At 38.8% G+C, this 20,137-nt stretch overlaps 2 pseudogenes; both read left to right on the top strand.

Annotated features, from left to right (window-relative positions):
• Positions 1-643: 643 nt before the first annotated feature.
• Positions 644-1,213, top strand: LOC132797970 (cytochrome b-like; annotated as a pseudogene).
• Positions 1,214-6,267: 5,054 nt separating this feature from the next.
• On the top strand, positions 6,268-7,206 carry LOC132797969 (cytochrome b-like; annotated as a pseudogene).
• Positions 7,207-20,137: the final 12,931 nt, after the last annotated feature.

Genomic DNA, 20,137 nt, shown 5'->3' with positions numbered 1-20,137 from the left:
TTGAGCTTTTGGAGTAAAATCCAAGACCTCTTGATATTCTTCAATTAATTATTTATTCATTAATTTTTTAGCAACAATTATTTTTATTAATATAATTCACCCTTTAGCATTAGGTGTAACCTTATTAATACAAACTATTTTTATTTGTTTAATTACAGGAACTATAACTAAATCATTTTGATTTAGATATATTTTATTTTTAATTTTTAGGGGATACTAGTTTTATTTATTTATTTAACTTCATTAGCTTCTAATCATATATTTAATTTATCAATCAAATTAACATTATTTTGTTTCTACTTTTTCCTTTTCTTAATTATTTATTTTTTATTGACAAAAATTCAACAATTTTATTATTTTTAAATAATGAAAAATATAATTTCTCAATTAAATTCTTATTTTTCAGAAAATTTATTTCTTTAAATAAATTATATAATTTTCCAACATATTTTATTACAATTTTTAATAAATTATTTATTAATTACTTGAATTGTTGTTGTAAAAATTACTAATTTAAAAAGAGATATCTTCGATTAATAAACTAATGAACAAACCTTTACGAACTTCACACCCTTTATTTAAAATTGCATATAATGCTCTTGTTGATTTACCCGCTCCTATTAATATTTCAAGATGATGAAATTTTGGATCTTTATTGGGATTATATTTAATTATTCAAATTTTAATAGGACTATTTTTAGCTATGCACTACTGGTGATGAAAATGTAGCTCTTTATAGGGTAGACCATATTTGTCGAGATGTAAATTTTGATGACTATTACGAACAATATATGCTACTAGAGCATAATTTTTCTATAATATATAATATATTATGGATCATACTTATTTACTCCTACATGATTAATTGGAGTAATTATTTAATTCTTAGTTATAGGAACAGCTTTTATAGGATATGTACTTCCTTGGGGACAAATATCATTTTGAGGGGCCACAAATTACAAATTTACTTTCTGCTATTCCTTACCTTGGTATTGATTTAGTACAATGAGTCTGAGGAGGATTCACTGTTGATAATATTACTCTTACACGATTTTTACATTCCATTTTATTTTACCCTTTATTGTACTTGCTATAAGTATAATTCACTTACTTTTTACACCAAAGCGGTTCAAATAACCCAATAGGTTTGAATTCAAATATTGATAAAATCCCTTTCAAGATCCAGATAATTTTATTCCCTCAAGTCCTTTAGTAACTCCAGCCCATATTCAACCCTAATGATATTTTTTATTTGCCTATGCAATTCTTCGATGTATTCCTAATAAACTTGGAGGAGTAATTGCTTTAGTTTTATCAATTGCAATTTTTATAATTCTTCCATTTTACAATTTAAAAAATTTCGAGGAATTTTATTAACATGAATTGGGGCTCGTCCAATTGATGTATTAATTGGTCAACTTTTAACTGTTGTATATTTTTATATTACTTAATTAACCCAATCACTAATAAATGATGAGACAACTTATTAAACTAATTTAGTTAAGTTAATGAGCTTAAATAAGCATATGTTTTCAAAACATAAGATTGAAAAAATGTTCCATTAATTTTTGATCCGACCGCTCATTTCGGTATGGGACGAGAACAATCTTGACATATTGGCAGAGATTGCTGATAAAATGCTTGAAGCTAGCGAGCCAGGTTCTGCATTTGTTGAGTCAACGGCACTACCAGAGCAGCAGCACCAAGTTGATGCTCTGAGCGGCAAGCAAACCGGCATGCCAGAAGTAACATCGGCATTACGAGCGCTCACTACAAAAGTCGACAAGCTTCAGGACGAGCTACGCCAATCAAAACATGCACAATTCTCACGGCATACACATGATAGCTCTAATGATGTCGGTTCGAAACTATGTTTCTACCACACTAGATTCGGTGAGAATGCTCGCAAGTGCCAGCCAGCATGTCCACGCTACCAGTCGTCAAACTAAAGATGCTACCGTTGACTCAGCTGGTAAACGGTAGCGCAGTAACCACCAGCAGCCGCAAGGCTCCAAACGACATTCAACAAATTGGCCTGGACCGGCGTCTACACATCAAAGATTGCTTGTCAAACCAATCATTCCTCATTGACTCCGGATCAGTGGTGTCAGTGATCCCACGCAGCATGGCACCGCACACACGCATCAACGGCAGACTTTATCTGTATGCCGCCAATCAATCTACAATCAAAACCTACGGAAATTGTACTCTTCAGCTCGACCTGGCCCTGCATCGCTCGTTCACATGGCCATTCATCATCGCTGATGTACAAACACCTATAATCGGCGCCGACTACCTTGCCGCTCATCATCTCCTCGTCGACGTCAGTGGACAACGATTGCTTGACAACTCAAAGTCAACTCACCATGGCACCACTGACCCGTCACACGACTTACAAAAATCTCTGGAGCTCAAGTCATCGAATTTGTCAGCTGATGTGCAAAAGATCGACAAAATGGTTTCTCTCGAGCGAGTCCATGCACACAACGTTTGTCACTTCATTAAAACAAGCGGCGCACCTGTAGCTGAGCGACTTAGACGATTATCTGGCGAGAAACTTGCTTCAGCCAAATCGCAAGTCGATACGCTCATTGATAAGGGAATTTGCCGTTACTCCAAAAGCCCATGGGCCAGTCCCTTGCACATGGTGGCTAAAAGGATGAATCTTGGCGCGCTTGTGGCGATTACCGCAAGCTGAATGGAATTACGGTTCCAGACTGTTATCCGATTCCACACATTCAGGATTTTGCTGATCGCCTTCACAATAAGAAAATTTTCACAACGCTCGATCTCGAAAAGGCTTATTACCAAATTCCCATGGCGCAGCAGGACATAGAGAAGACGGCTATTTGCACTCCATTTGGCTTGATTGAATTTGTTTTATGCCATTTGGACTAAAAATGCAACGCAAACCTTCCAGCGGTTCATTGACCAGATTTTCTGTGAAATTGATTACGTGTTTTGTTATGTTGATGACATTCTCATCATGTCGAGCTCGGAAGAACAGCATAAGCAACACGTGCAAAATGTTCTTAACATTCTTAAGAAACACGGATTGGTCATCAACCGAGACAAATGCAATTTTGCTCAGGCAGAGGTACAGTTCCTTGGCTATGTGGTCAGCAGCAAAGGCATAAAACCACCACAGGACCGAATAAGCGCGATGTTGAACTTCCCACAGCCACAAACAATCTGTGAATTGGGCCGATTCCTGGGAATTTAAAATTATTATCGACGCTGCATCCCTCACGCCTCGCGAATACAGGCTCCCCTCAACGACTTAACACGCAACATGAAAAGAATGACAGGCGTCCCATTGATTGGAATCCTGAAACTATAAACACTTTTCTGGAATGCAAAAAAAGCTTGGCAAACGCAACCACGCTCGTCTACCCCAATCCACGCGCTGATCTCTGCCTGGTGTGTGACGCATCGGACACAGCAATTGAGCTGTTTTGGAGCAGAGCTCTGAACATGGTTGGCAACCTCTTGGATTTTATTCCAAAAGCTCAATAGTACTGAACGCAACTACAGCACCTACGACCGCGAATTGTTGGCAATCTACGAGGCGATAAAACATTTCAAGCATGTGTTGGAAGCAAGAGTGTTTCTGATCAAAACTGATCATAAGCCCCTAATTTATGCCTTTTCACAGCGACCGGAGAAGGCGTCACCTCGCCAATTGCGACATCTTAGTTTCATTTCCCAATTTTCAACCTCAATTTGTTATTTGAGTGGCGACGAAAACGTGGTTGCAGATGCATTATCGCGTTTAAACGCAATATCCATGCCGTCATCACTCGACGCCAAAAGCATTCAAGAGGCGCAAGCATCAGACAGCGTGTTATCTGCACTTCTAAATGGAACAACTTCGCTGCAGCTGCAACCTGTGGAGCTCACCAAAGAAGTCTTTCTGTACTGCGATGTTTCGACCGGATCCGTACGTCCATACATTCCTCAGTCATTACGACACCGCATTTTCTCCCACGTACATGGATTGTCACACCCTAGCGGCAGAGCAACGCTTAAACAAATCCGGCACAAGTACGTGTGGCCTTCTATGTGTAAAGATGTCCTGTCATGATCAAGGAATTGTTTATCTTGTCAAAAGGCGAAAATCCACAAACACAATTCATTGTTCCCTGAAAAGATTGCGATTCCAGATCATCGATTCGAGCATGTCCATCTGGACATTGTCATTATGCCACTGGTCGACGGATACAGGTACTGCCTCACAATGATTGACAGATTCTCTCGCTGGCCGGAGGCGGTCCCTCTTCGAGACATGACTGCCGAAACTGTCTGCAGAGCCTTTTGGAACTGCTGGATAGCGCGATTTGGTTGTCCAAGGATCATAACGACAGACCAAGGAACGCAATTTGAATCCGCCCTTTTCAAATCATTAGCGAATCTCGTTGGAAGCAATCATCCATACAACTCCGTACCATCCACAGTCAAATGGTATGATCGAGCGCTGGCATAGGTCCTTGAAGGCTGCGTTGATGTGCGACTCCGAGACACCGTGGCTAAAAGTGTTTCCTACCGCCCTCCTTGGCCTCCGTACTTGCATCAAGGAGGACTTACAAGCTTCGGCTGCTGAGATGCTTTATGGATGTACACTTCATCTGCCTAATGATTATTTTGCAGATTTAAATTCGCCGCCAAGACTAGCTGAGTTTGTGAGTGAATTTCGAACTAGCACGCAAGCGCTAAGGCCCATCTCGGCAGCACACCACAGCAAGCCTAAACTATTCATTCACAAGCACATCCATGAATGTTCCCATGAGTTTGTGAGAACCGATGCCGTGAAGCAACCGCTGCAGCCACCATACTCTGGGCCATACCAAGTGATCGACAAGCTTTCAGATCGAGTTTTTGTGATTCGAATGAATGGCAAGGACACATCTATTTCAGTGGACAGACTGAAACCAGCATACCTAGAGAGCAACGACTCTAGCAACGAGACGGAGGATTCCTTGACCACAAAGACCTATTGCCCATATGCTGGCAACACCAAACGATTAGTTGGGCAACCCGTTAATCGATCGCGGCCACCTTCATGGCGAAGCTACTGGAATGTGTGCTTTCAATTTCATCAGACATATACGTTTATAATAATCAATAAAGTTAAGTTAAAATACAACGGCGTTTCCATTAAATCTCCCACACTAATGAAGACGCCAAAGACGCCAAAGACCATTGTGAGGCAGTACCTATATCCGTCGACCAGTGGCATAATGACAATGTCCAGATGGACATGCTCGAATCGATGATCTGGAATCGCAATCTTTTCAGGCAACAATGAATTGTGTTTGTGGATTTTCGCCTTTTGACATGATAGACAATTCCTTGACCATGCCAGGACATCTTTACATGTGCCGGATTTGTTTAAACGTTGCTCTGCCGCTAGGGTGTGTCAAACTCTTGCATGCTTTTGGTGTCGAGTGATGACGGCATGGATATTGCGTTTAAACGCGATAATGCATCTGCAACCACGATTTCGTCGCCACTCAAATGACAAATTGAGGTTAAAAATTGGGAAATGAAACTAAGATGTCGCAATTAGCGGCCTTCTCCGGTCGCTGTGAAAAGGCATAAATTAGGGGCTTATGATCAGTTTTGATCACAAACACTCTTGCTTCCAACACATGCTCGAAATGTTTAATCGCCTCGTACATTGCCAACAATTCGCGGTCGTAGGTGCTGTAGTTGCGTTCAGTACTATTGAGCTTTTGGAGTAAAATCCAAGACCTCTTAATATTCTTCAATTAATTATTTATTCATTAATTTTTTAGCAACAATTATTTTTATTAATATAATTCACCCTTTAGCATTAGGTGTAACCTTATTAATACAAACTATTTTTATTTGTTTAATTACAGGAACTATAACTAAATCATTTTGATTTAGATATATTTTATTTTTAATTTTTAGGGGATACTAGTTTTATTTATTTATTTAACTTCATTTGCTTCTAATCATATATGTAATTTGTCAATCAAATTAACATTATTTTGTTTCTACTTTTTCCTTTTCTTAATTATTTATTTTTTATTGACAAAAATTCAACAATTTTATTATTTTTAAGTAATGAAAAATAGAATTTCTCAATTAAATTTTATTTTTCAGAAAATTCTATTTCTTTAAATAAATTATATAATTTTCCAACATATTTTATTACAATTTTTAATAAATTATTTATTAATTACTTTAATTGTTGTTGTAAAATTACTAATTTAAAAAGAGATATCTTCGATTAATAAACTAATGAACAAACCTTTACGAACTTCACACCCTTTATTTAAAATTGCATATAATGCTCTTGTTGATTTACCCGCTCCTATTAATATTTCAAGATGATGAAATTTGGATCTTTATTGGGATTATATTTAATTATTCAAATTTTAATAGGACTATTTTTAGCTATGTATTACTGCTGATGAAAATTTAGCTCTTTATAGGGTAAACCATATTTGTCGAGATGTAAATTTTGGATGACTATTACGAACAATATATGCTACTGGAGCATCATTTTTCTATAATATATAATATATTATGGATCATACTTATTTACTCCTACATGATTAATTGGAGTAATTATTTTATTCTTAGTTATAGGAACAGCTTTTATAGGATATGTACTTCCTTGGGGACAAATATCATTTTGAGGGGCCACAAATTACAAATTTACTTTCTGCTATTCCTTACCTTGGTATTGATTTAGTACAATGAGTCTGAGGAGGATTCACTGTTGATAATATTACTCTTACACGATTTTTACATTCCATTTTATTTTACCCTTTATTGTACTTGCTATAAGTATAATTCACTTACTTTTACACCAAAGCGGTTCAAATAACCCAATAAGTTTGAATTCAAATATTGATAAAATCCCTTTTCAAGATCCAGATAATTTTGTTCCCGCAAATCCTTTAGTAACTCCAGCCCATATTCAACCCTAATGATATTTTTTATTTGCCTATGCAATTCTTCGATGTATTCCTAATAAACTTGGAGGAGTAATTGCTTTAGTTTTATCAATTGCAATTTTTATAATTCTTCCATTTTACAATTAAAAAAATTTCGAGGAATTTTATTAACATGAATTGGGGCTCGTCCAATTGAAGAACCTTATGTATTAATTGGTCAACTTTTAACTGTTGTATATTTTTATATTACTTAATTAACCCAATTACTAATAAATGATGAGACAACTTATTAAACTAATTTAATTAAGTTAATGAGCTTAAATAAGCATACCTTTTCAAAACATAAGATTGAAAAAATGTTCCATTAATTTTAGTAAAATAAATGCACAATAATAAAGAAAGTACTACAATTTTAAATCCAAACAAAGAAACAAGTAAGAAAGCTACAGTCGAGTGTGCTCGACTGTGAGAAACCCACTACCCATTTTGAATAAAAGCAATATATTTTGCGGTATTATTCTCAAAACATACCAATTATACTACAAAAATACTAAAAATATATTTTGGGGTATTGTTATAAAAATATACCAAATATACTAAAAATACTTAAAAAATACCAAATGGTATATTTGGTATATCGATATAATACCGCATTCAAAATATACCATAGACGGCACAATATACCAGATTGTCGGCCAAAGCAAATTAGACCCCTAGTAAGTAGGCGTTTTGCCCATACAAAAGTATTTCCTTAATAACTTCGACAATTTTTATCTGATCGCAACCAAATTTTCAGGAATCATAACTACTATAAAAGTTATTGTATATACCAAAATTCTAGCTTTACAATTACGCTTGTTATTCGATTTTTTGATTTGAGGGGCGGAAGTGGGCGTGGCAAAAATTTGAAACAAACTTGATCTGCGTGCAAACATAACAAATGCTGTCGAAAAAAAATTATAGCTCTATCTCTTATAGTCTCTGAGATCTAGGTGTTCATACGGACGGACGGACGGACGGACAGACGGAAAGACGGACATGGCTATATCGTCTCGGCTGTTGGCGCTGATCAAGAATATATATACTTTATAGGGTCGGAGATGCCTCCTTCTATCTGTTACATTCATTTCCTGCCGGCACAAAGTTATAATATCCTTCTATCCTATGGGTAGCGGGTATAAAAACATCAATTTTAAAAAATAATCTAAATACATCTCCTCCTAAAAATTCTTGCATATTCAGCTAATAAAATTAAAGCAAATCCTCCTTTTCTATATTCTACATCAAACCCAGAAACCAATTCAGATTCACCTTCAGCAAAATCAAATGAAGTTCGATTTGTTTCAGCTAAAGAAATTGTTAACCATACTAAAGCCATAGGAATAATAATAATAAAATAATTAAAATTCATATATTAACTTGATAATAATAAAAATATAAGAAATTATATCTTCCAATTGAAAATACAAATGATAATAAAATTAAAAGCTTATCTAACTTCATAAGAAATTGTTTGAGCTACTGATCGTAATCCCCTAGCAAGGCATAATTTGAATTAGAAGATCAACCTGCCAAACTTGTAAAACATAAAAATATAATCCACCTAAATTAAATGAATATAATTTCACAAAAAGGGTATACATATTGAAACTACTAAAGACAAAAATAATGATAAAATAGGAGAAATATAATATCTTAAATAATTTGATAAGTTTGTTCCTTTGTGAATATAACCTAAAACTTTACGCTCTAAAAACAACTCTAACTAAAACACAAATAATTACTAATAAACTTCCAATTAAAAACATAATTAATTCTAATTTAATTTAATTTTGAGTGCGTGGAAATGTGACATATGGTGATATATATATATTCGTTTTGTTCATGCATTAGAAGATTGCATGCCAACATTAAGCGCAAGATTTCTCGCATCAAAAGAATGGTCGAGGGAAGAGCTGGAGAATATGTAACTGGCGTAGCCGGACTTCGAACAAGGGATTTTCCAATTGCCACTCAAGCGATCATCAGCCTTCAATGCATATTAAAATCGTACGTTCAACAAGTGTAACGAATCACTAGTGTCGTATTCGTCTGGTGCTGGTGGAAGGTTTATTAGCGCACGCGCTGGCTTCTCCGGGCTTTGCTCAGTTAGCATGGGATTCAAGAAAAGGCCCAACTAATAAGCGCACCGCTATATAACAATAATACATTAACAAATCGCGTACATATGGGAAGACGAGAAGAAGGAGTGTAATGGGAAGGTTACATTAAACAACAGTGAACGAGAAGAGAAAGGGAAGGAGAGGAAGGTAGGTTAACCAAGAAGACGGAGCCACTCTCTGTTGCAACACAGCTGTACAATAACAGCACACAAGTGCCGACGCCCACCCTACCATGATCCTGCATTCAAATGCCAAAAACTAAAAGTTGCCAGGATCCCTAAAACGAAGTGGTTCGGCTAAACTACTCCTGTTTGGTGATGCATGGTTCCAAATAAAATTATGCAATTAAGCGAACATACTTAATTTATTGACATATAACAAAAGTAATTTGAATTTTAACAACATTACCAAACAAAATGAGAAGAAAAATAAATAAATAAATAATCTAACGGACAAACTTGGTGAGTGTTTATGAGGCGGAAATTTAACAGATAAGGCAAATAGAAAACAAGTAAGAAAGTTACAGTTGAGTGTGCTCGACTGTGAGATACCCGCTACCCATTTTGAATAAAAGCAAAATATTGCGGTATTTTTTCAAAATATACCAAAATGCAAAAATACTAAAAATATACCAAATGGTATTTTTGTTATATCGATATAGTACCACATTCAAAATATACCATAGACGGCATAATATACCAGATTGTCCGCCAAAGCAACTAAGACCCCTAGTAAGTAGGCGTTTTTGCTCATACAAAAGTATTTTTTAATAACTTCGACAATTTTTATCTGATCGCAACCAAATTTTCAGGAATCATAACTACTATAGTAGTTATTATATATACCAAAATTCGCAACTCTAGCTTTAAAATTACGCTTGTTATTCGATTTTTGATTTGCGGGGGCGGAAGTGGGCGTGGCAAAAATTTGAAACAAACTTGATCTGCGTGCAAACATAACAAATGCTGTCGAAAAAAAATTATAGCTCTATCTCTTATAGTCTCTGAGATCTAGGTGTTCATACGGACGGACGGACAGACACACAGACACACAGACACACAGACGGACAGACGGACAGACGGACATGGCTATATCGTCTCGGCTGTTGACGCTGATCAAGAATATATATACTTTATAGGGTCGGAGATGCCTCCTTCTACCTGTTACATACATTTCCTGCCGGCACAAAGTTATAATACCCTTCTACCCTATGGGTAGCGGGTATAAAAAGAATAAATAAATAAAGACTAAAAATAATTAACCTATAAATATAAAATATGTTCTAGCATAAATATAATATAAATAATTATTTTTGCATTTAAATATTGGAATAAATTAAGAGTAGAAATGAACTATTCTTGGTTCATACAAGGAAAGCAAACAGAGTATAGACAAATTCTGGATACAAGTAGAAATGATGGCTGTCACTGCTATTGCCAGTCTCGCAAGGTCATTGACCGCTGGGACTGCAGACAGCTGTAGCAGCGCTATGGTCAGATGGACCACAAGCAAAAGGAAGTGGAACAGACTTTCCTTGTGTTGGTGCCTGTCTGTGGTGTATCTTTGGGGAAAATAATAATTGCGAGCTTTTGCGCCTGCATGAAAGCTGCTTGCTATGAATGACGATCAAACAAACATACATACATACACACGTATGCAGGTATGGTTGTATCTGCTTGGCGGGCTATACAAAATCATTAAATTTTATAAGTTAATACAATCTTACAAGTAAATCTTGTCAATTTCTTTTGCCTTATATGCATTGTTAAATGTTTGCCATTGTGATCTTGTACAATTTAACAGTGGTATTTGTACTATGCGGGGCCCAAGAAAAGTTGTTGTTTTCAATTTTCTCGCCACATCATAATACATTTACAACACTTCCAAACATTCACTTAAAAATGCACACTAAACAATCTAGACTAACAATAATAGAACGAACAATAAAACAACAAGAAAAATAAGCTGACAATAACAAAACGAACAAAAACTTTAGCTGCTATTCAGCTTTCCTCCTGGGTGACGCTGATATTCGCCTCGATGTTACCACAGAACAGAGCAATCCGTAGATGGAGATTGCAGGGCCGTCGGAAGCAGGTGCTTTTCTTCATCAGAAACTTAGTCTGCTTGGAGGCAGTTATGTTTCCCCAATGAGAGTCTGCAACCAACATCAGATCATCTGCTCGTGGTGTACCAACAGCGGATGTGGTCAGCAAAGCTATGACGGCGAGCTTTGGTTGTTGGCCGTTAAACAATCATTTTAGTGTGGGAAATATTTATCATACAGACAATTTAAATTCCTCCACATACAAATTTGGCTGGGTTTATAAATGGGTTTTATCACTAGGTGATTGAACTCAATTTACAAACTGGGTTATTATAAATTATTACGGCGTGCCGAATCTAAAAATAAATACACAAAACTGAAACTAGAACAACAAAAACTAAATATACGTATAACAAATATTTACCCTAATCTGTAAAACGGCGCTTGATATGGGAGGACAAACTCCTGCAGTGGACAACCATCTATTGCATATGCTAAGTGGACGGCAAAGGTGCACTTTTGCGAAAAAACATTAATAACGTATTAGTATAACAATTATACATTGCAGTATCATTGTATACTTACACGTACGAATTATGCATCAGGCTTTGCCAACCACTTACTGAGATAATTTTTTTATTTTCAGTCACACTTTTTCACACTTTTTTTCCCAGGTTTTTCACATAACTTGCCAATGCATTATCTTGCAAACAAAACCAACAACAAAAACCTCTTTTCGGAATTTTGACAAATAATTCTACTCAAAAAGGTAATCGCTAATCTATTTTGGTGTGGACTTAACACGATCAGCTGATCTAGTAATTCATTGCAAGTAACGTAGTCCACCAATAGATGGCGCTATTTGTGGAGCTTTTGGCGTCTTCATTGGAGTGAGAGATTTAATGGAAACGCCGTTGTATTTTAACTTAACTTTATTGATTATTATAAACGTATAACTGGTGTAATTGAAAGCACAAATTGATTGGGAACATTCGTGGATATGCTTGTGAATGAATAGTTTTGGCTTGCTGTGGTGTGCTGCCGAGATGGGCCTTAGCGCTTGCATGCTGGTTCGAAATTCACTGACAAACTCAGCTGGTCTTGGCGGCGAATTTAAATCTGCGAAATAATCGTTAGGCAGATTAAGTGTGCATCCATAAAGCATCTCAGCAGCCGAAGTTTGTAAGTCCTCCTTGATGCAAGAACGGAGGCCAAGGAGGGCGGTAGGAAGCAATTTTAGCCACGGTGTCTCGGAGTCGCACATCAACGCCTTCATGGACCTGTGCCAGTGCTCGAGCATACCATTTGACTGTGGATGGTACGGAGTTGTATGGATATGATTGCTTCCAACGAGACTCGCTAATGATTTGAAAAGTGCGGATTCAAATTGCGTTCCTTGGTCTGTTGTTATGATCCTTGGACAACCAAATCGCGCTATCCAGCAATTCCAAAAGCTCTGCAGACAGTTTCAGCAGTCATGCCCCGAAGTCATGCCTCCGGCCAGCGAGAGAATATGTCAATCATTGTGAGGCAGTACCTATATCCGTCGACCAGTGGCATAATGACAATGTCCAGATGATGATCTGCAATCGCAATCTTTTCAGGCAACAATGAATTGTGTTTGTGGATTTTCGCCTTTGACATGATAGACAATTCCTTGACCATGCCAGGGCGTCTTTACACATAGAAGGCCACACGTACTTGTGCCGGATTTGTGTAAGCGTTGCTCTGCCGCTAGGGTGTGACAATCCGTGTACGTAGGAGAAAATGCGGTGACGCAATGGCTGAGGGATGTAAGGTCGTGAGCTTCTTTAGTGAGCTCCACAGGTTGCAGTTGCAGCGAAGTTGTTCCATTTAGAAGTGCAGATGATTCGCCGTCTGATGCTTGCAACTCTTGATGCTTTTGGTGTCGAGTGATGACGGCATGGATATTGCGTTTAAACGCGATAATGCATCTGCAACCACGTTTTCGTCGCCACTTAAATGACAAATTGAGGTTGAAAATTGGGAAATGAAACTAAGATGTCGCAATTGGCGAGGCGACGCCCTCTCTGGTCGCTGTGAAAAGGCGTAAATTAGGGGCTTATGATCAGTTTTGATCACAAACACTCTTGCTTCCAACACATGCTTGAAATGTTTAATCGCCTCGTAGATTGCCAACAATTCGCGGTCGTAGGTGCTGTAGTTGCGTTCAGTACTATTGAGCTTTTTGGAGTAAAATCCAAGAGGTCAACCATGTTCAGAGCTCTGCTCCAAAACAGCTCCAATTGTTGTGTCCGATGCGTCACACACCAGGCAGAGATCAGCGCGTGGATTGGGGTAGACGAGCGTGGTTGCGTTTGCCAAGCTTCTTTTGCATTCCAGAAAAGTGTTTATAGTTTCAGGATTCCAATCAATGGGACGCCTGTCATTCTTTTCATGTTGCGTGTTAAGTCGTTGAGGGAGCCTGTATTCGCGAGGCGTGAGGGATGCAGCGTCGATAATAATTTAAAATTCCCAGGAATCGGCCCAATTCACTGATTGTTTGTGGCTGTGGGAAGTTCAACATCGCGCTTATTCGGTCCTGTGGTGGTTTTATGCCTTTGCTGCTGCCTGAGCAAAATTGCATTTGTCTCGGTTGATGACCAATCCGTGTTTCTTAAGAATGTTAAGAACATTTTGCACGTGTTGCTTATGCTGTTCTTCCGAGCTCGACATGATGAGAATGTCATCAACATAACAAAACACGTAATCAATTTTACGGAAAATCTGGTCAATGAACCGCTGGAAGGTTTGCGTTGCATTTTTAGTCCAAATGGCATAAAACAAATTCAATCAAGCCAAATGCAAATAGCCGTCTTCTCTATGTCCTCCTGCGCCATGGGAATTTGGTAATAAGCCTTTTCGAGATCGAGCGTTGTGAAAATTTTCTTATTGTGAAGGCGATCAGCAAAATCCTGAATGTGTGGAATCGGATAACAGTCTGGAACCGTAATTCCATTCAGCTTGCGGTAATCGCCACAAGCGCGCCAAGATTCATCCTTTTAGCCACCATGTGCAAGGGACTGGCCCATGGGCTTTTGGAGTAACGGCAAATTCCCTTATCAATGAGCGTATTGACTTGCGATTTGGCTGAAGCAAGTTTCTCGCCAGATAATCGTCTAAGTCGCTCAGCTACAGGTGCGCCGCTTGTTTTAATGAAGTGACAAACGTTGTGTGCATGGACTCGCTCGAGAGAAACCATTTTGTCGGTCTTTTGCACATCAGCTGACAAATTCGATGACTTGAGCTCCAGAGATTTTTGTAAGTCGTGTGACGGGTCAGTGGTGCCATGGTGAGTTGACTTTGAGTTGTCAAGCAATCGTTGTCCACTGACGTCGACGAGGAGATGATGAGCGGCAAGGTAGTCGGCGCCGATTATAGGTGTTTGTACATCAGCGATGATGAATGGCCATGTGAACGAGCGATGCAGGGCCAGGTCGAGCTGAAGAGTACAATTTCCGTAGGTTTTGATTGTAGATTGATTGGCGGCATACAGATAAAGTCTGCCGTTGATGCGTGTGTGCGGTGCCATGCTGCGTGGGATCACTGACACCACTGATCCGGAGTCAATGAGGAATGATTGGTTTGACAAGCGATCTTTGATGTGTAGACGCCGGTCCAGGCCAATTTGCTGAATGTCGTTTGGAGCTCTGTAGCTGCTAGTGGTTTCTGCGCTACCGTTTACCAGCTGAGTCAACGGTAGCATCTTTAGTTTGACGACTGGTAGCGTGGACATGCTGGCTGACACTTGCGACCATTCTCACCGAATCTAGTGTGGTAGAAACATAGTTTCGAACCGACATCATCAGAGCTAACATGTGTATGCCGTGACAATTGGGCATGTTTTGATTGACGTAGCTCGTCCTGAAGCTTATCGACTTTTGTAGTGAGCGCTCGTAGCGCCGATGTTACTTCAGACATGCCGGTTTGCTTGCAGCTCAGGGCATCAACTTGGTGCTGATGCTCTGTTAGTGCCGTTGACTCAACAAATGCAGAAGCTGGCTCGCTAGCTTCAAGCATTTTATCAGCAATCTCTGCCAATTTGTCAAGATTGTTCTCGTCCCATACCGAAATGAGCGGTCGGATCGAGTTTGGAAGCTCCGCTAGAAACAACGATCGAATAACTGCCTCGCAGCCCGTGGTTGGTGCTAAGCGCCGCATGTGGTCAAAGATGTCTGACGGTTTCTTGCCAACAGTTTCGCCGCCACACAAAAGCCTTTTCAGCTTTGAGTCAGATTTTTCTCCGAACTTGTCGAGCACGCGCTGCTTTAAAGTGGCATATTTGTTTGTCAGCGGTGGCGATGCGATCAGATCCTCCAGTTTGGCAATGGCATCCTCCCCAAATTCACAGATATAATGTCGAATTTGTTATCGTCAGTGACATTATGCAGATGAAATAGGCGATCCAACTGAGAAAACCAAAGCTGAGGATTAGTTTTGTTGAATTTCGGAATGCAAAGTTGCACGCATTGCGATGAGAATCCAGCTGGTTGGCCATGTGACTGCAGTTGCTCGAGTTGCTGTTTCACATCCCGCAGTTGTTCAGCGAGGTTTTGATTGTGTCCCTGCATGTTTGCGTCAAAAATTCGTCTTCAGTGTCTTGAGCTTGGAATTCCACTGAACGTAAATTGTAGTTTTGTTTTGCACTCTGGGTCACCACTTTGGCGTATTCATTGGGTGAGAGATTTAATGGAAACGCCTTTGTATTTCAACTTAACTTTATTGATTATTATAAACGTATAACTGGTGTAATTGAAGCTTCCATCTCAACGTTTTTCTATAACGACAACTCCGGCCCATACGATTGAAAAGCACCACGTGTGAGGGTGCAATTTAAATTTTAAATTTGCATTTGCAAATTCTGGCCATTTCACGATATGTAAACATATCCAGCTGACTAATATCGATTAACCGCATATTACATATTACTTAGTCGAGTTAGCAGCCCTTGACAGTAATTTACCATTCACACAAATAAATTACAGAGATTGATCGAATAGTTGAGATCAACTCTGTGTAAGTTCAATATTCGAATATCGAAGACACATTAGAAGAAGAAGAAGAAGAAATTTTCCTTTTCCGTTTCCCATACCAAGGCGCTTGGATCAATTGGCTGGGACAGTTTATAAATATATATATAGAGCTGAACATTGTATTAAAGGAAAATATTTCTCCATCTGCGTGGACATAGCCACCAGAGTATTGTTTGGATAATTATAAGGCATTTGCAAGTTAGCGCGGCGTGGGTCTATAAACGTTTAGAAAGCGTTTAAACAGTTTGGCCACCGCCATATAGTATTTTCACCTGCGCATTATCGGCGCGCAAAGCTGCTGCTGGAGTTACAGTGGGTATATACATAAGCTGAAAAGCAAAGAAGATTGCCACTGGTGCTGCCCAATTGGGCCGCACTAAAATTCTTAGCATCGGCTAACTGGAATACAACTCAGCGAGCGAATTAGTGCCATAGCAGAGGATCGCCTCGACTCATACCGGTGCTGCCCCATTGGGCCGCACTAAAATTGTTAGCACCGGCTAAATTGACTAATTCGAAAAGCGAAAGGCAGTCGAGCAGAGGATCGACACGTCTTCTACCGGTGCTGCCCCATAGGCCGCGCCAAAATTTTAGCATCGGCTGAAAGGGACCCATGAGCCGTTCAGAGGAGGGATAGAGCATAGTGCTGCTTCTATGTTCTGAACAGTGATGCCCCTATAGGAGCACCCCAAGTATTGTCGCCGTCTATGAGGATTTTCCGCGGCTAACCTGTTTGCCGCTAATTAATTTGTATAATTTAAAAGTACTGACATTTGCATTAATGTTAAATTAAGATATCGATAAACTCTGCTTACCTCTTTAAATAATGTAACCTCAGCTCCTATAGATAACACAAACCCACCCCATTTGCCCTGAGCAACAGTCGACCCCCGTAAGCAGAGTACATTATCATAGGCTGTGTTGGTTGGTTTAATCTAACACAACCCTCTGGCATTTTATTCTAACAAAACTCCGGCCCCACTTTTTGGGCATTTTATTCTAACACATTTCCGGCCCCACGTTTTAGGCGCCATTTTTATTCTGTGACAAACACGTTAAGTGGGCAGCAAACTGGAGGCGTACTCTGCCTACATTGTTGTCTGCAGCTCAGGAAAAGTGGGTGGCCCTTTTCTCACCTAGTAAGCCGCCGTGCCAAAGAAATAAAAGAAGGTAGACAGAGTGAAGATAGGAACCGGTAGACCTGATAAGAAGATTATGCATTCAATAAATAATTACGAATAAAGAAGATGGTTATGTTCTTTTCTTTACCCTCCCAACCTCTAAAAGCTTCTGGCGCTATGCCTCTACCCAAATTAAATCCTAAAGAGTTCGCAAATAACTTAACTTCATTTAATGCATTATTTGCCTACAATACAAATTGGCCTTTAGTATTTCCTAATAGGATGGGTATGAATATAACACCTTATAGCTGCCATATAATATATAATTTACAAACGAACTTTCGGTGCGGCTATGCCGTAATTACACATATCGACAGACTTGTGATGATTGTTGAACTTCAAATGGATTAGAATATATAACAGCCTAGCCATGTCCGTCTGTGTGTCTGCCTGTCTGTCCTAGATCTCAGAGATTGAGGTATAATTTTTTCGACAGCATTTGTTATGTTTAATTCAAAATTCAAATAATCAAAATATTAGTTTGAAATATGCAAAATTCAAGAAGTCTTTCGTGAAAATGTAATGTTACAATAGTCGACAACTTACCACAGTAGAGCGAAACGAAGACAAATTATTGAAAAGACCTTTTTAGTCAATCGGTATGCGAGCGATGTTCGCCAATCAAGCGATTTACAATCAGATTATCATTATGCGCTGAACAGAAAATCAAAACAAAACAAGTAAGAAAGCTACAGTCGAGTGCACTCGACTGTGAGATACCCGCTACCCAAATAGTATATTTGGTATATTGATATAGTACCGCATTCAAAATATACCATAGACGGCACAATATACCAGATTGTCATCTAAAGCAACTAAGACCCCTAGTAAGTAGACGTGTTTGCCCATACAAAAGTATTTCTTTAATAACTTCGACAATTTTCATCTGATCGCAACCAAATTTTCAGGAATCATAACTACTATAGTTATTATATATACCAAAATTCGCAACTCTAACTTTTCTTGATCAGCGTTAACAGCCGAGACGATCTAGCCATGTCCGTCTGTCCGTCTGTGTGTCTGTGTGTCTGTCCGTCTGTCCGTATGAACACGTAGATCTCAGAGACTATAAGAGATAGAGCTATAATTTTTTTCGATAGCATTTGTTATGTTTGCACGCAGATCAAGTTTGTTTCAAATTTTGCCACGCCCACTTCCGCCCCCGCAAATCAAAAATCGAATAACATATCGTGCCGTCTATGGCATATTTTGGTACTATATCGATTTACCAAATATACAATATGGTATATCTTTAGTATTTTTGAGAAAAATATAGTTATATTTTGCTTTTATTCAAAATGGATAGCGGGTATCTCACAGTCAAGCACACTCGATTGTAACTTTTATACTTGTTTTATTTTGCGTTCCTTAAGATTAACAATGTTCTTAACATCTACATTACTCATCTAATTATGCTAATTTAACAGTCGTAGGAATTCAGACTTTAGATTTCATTTCCTAACTCTCACTTGTTCTCGTGTAAATTATTTTATTCAAGTATCAAGTTTCTGCTGTACTTATTCTTTGCCATGATATCTTGCAGAACATAAAATCGAGTTTTATTTTTCTCTTCAATAGAAACCGGGAGTTAATAATTCGAACGTCAACGAGTGCAGACGTGTTTTTATTTCACTTTGTGCTCCGGAAGACAACCAATTATAAAAAACCCTATATCAATCAAGACAAACGGCGAAAAGACGCTTAGTGCGATGAAAAGTCGCAACTTACTTTTATTTTTTGTTTAAAACTAGTGCACTTTTGTAACTAATAATAATAAACATATAAAATCAACATAAAGTAAATAAGGTGATGAACCAAAGCGAGCTTCGGTCGCAGCGCCAACGTCAGCTAGACGAGCGTCGGCGCTCTCTTAGCAATGCATACTTCACTTTCGTGTCGACAGATGCAGACGAATCAGCAAAACAAAAGCTTCTGCCGATCAACCGCGAGCGTTAACCCCAACACCGAAAAACGAACTCAAGCCTACTCTCAACGAAAGGGCGCACTCTCTCTCTCCGTCTGCGTTACCGACAGCGCAAAGCGAGGTAAGCGATAAATGTGTTTCCCCTTCCTTGCTTTGCCTCGCCCCAACTGCACACATGTCTGGCCACGGTTACTAGCACAGTGACGTCAGTTGCAACTGTAAATGCAATGACGACAACAACAACATCAGTTTCGTCTGTATACCCGATACCGTCGATCGTTCCACCTGCTGTGTCAGCTGAGTTAGCACTGACAAACGCACCAAGTAAAAGCAAGGTTCGACCATACAGACTGGCATGGATCGCTACGTAAACATTAAAAGAAAACAAAGTCCACAGGGTTCGAAAATGGGTAACGTTGCAAAAATCAATCGGGCTTCCTCCGATCAAGGAACTATGCAGAGCCCTAATACAGCAAATAGATTTGAAATTTTGGCTGACATCTCCAACGAAATGCCTTCTACAGTCACGGATGCGGACAAAAGCAAAGCGAAGCCGCCTCCGCTATACATCCGAGAGAAAAATTCTAACAACCTTGTGAACACAATTATCGATCTTATTGGTAAAGATAGCTTCCATGTAATCCCCTTGACTAAAGGAGACATTCATGATAGCTTCCATGTAATCCCCTTGACTAAAGGAGACATTCATGAAACCAAGGTCCAAGTGAAAAGCGAAGAAAACTTCAGAAAATTGACGGAGCTCCTAAACGCCAAGAAAAAAGTTACTATACTTATCAGCTAAAAGTAGCAAAGGACAACAAGTGGTCATAAAAGGCATCG

This window comes from Drosophila nasuta, unplaced genomic scaffold, assembly GCF_023558535.2.
Source record: "Drosophila nasuta strain 15112-1781.00 unplaced genomic scaffold, ASM2355853v1 ctg42_pilon, whole genome shotgun sequence".
In the NCBI taxonomy this organism is placed as follows: domain Eukaryota; kingdom Metazoa; phylum Arthropoda; class Insecta; order Diptera; family Drosophilidae; genus Drosophila; species Drosophila nasuta.
The sequence above is the reverse complement of the archived record's forward strand: the minus strand, read 5'-3'. Positions and strand labels throughout refer to the sequence as shown.